Source organism: Asparagus officinalis, chromosome 1 (assembly GCF_001876935.1).
Source record: "Asparagus officinalis chromosome 1, Aspof.V1, whole genome shotgun sequence".
NCBI lineage: Eukaryota > Viridiplantae > Streptophyta > Magnoliopsida > Asparagales > Asparagaceae > Asparagus > Asparagus officinalis.
Genome location: NC_033794.1, coordinates 41,379,413 through 41,379,743, shown reverse-complemented (window position 1 = coordinate 41,379,743; position 331 = coordinate 41,379,413).

The following is a 331-nucleotide window of genomic DNA, read 5'->3' as shown; positions in this document are numbered from 1 at the left end:
GGAAGGGCCCGCCGGCTCAGGTAAGCGTGTGTTTTAGCATTACTTTTCCTTTTGTACCCGACCATTAGTAGGGTCCCTTTCGAGGGGTCTCTGTTAACCTCTTTTAGTGTATTTGTAGCTGACCCTAACCGTGAAGTCGCAGGTGAGGAGGATCCTCGCTCTTGGGCGAATCGCTCACCTGGGGAGACGGGCGAATCTGAGGAGGATGACAAAGTCTCGGTTCACGAGGCATTGTCCAGCGAGGAAGAGGATTTGGCTCTTGGGGACACGCCTGGCCAAACAGGGGGATCTCCTGCTCCTGCGGCAGCGTCGGCTGGGGGGCATTCATCGG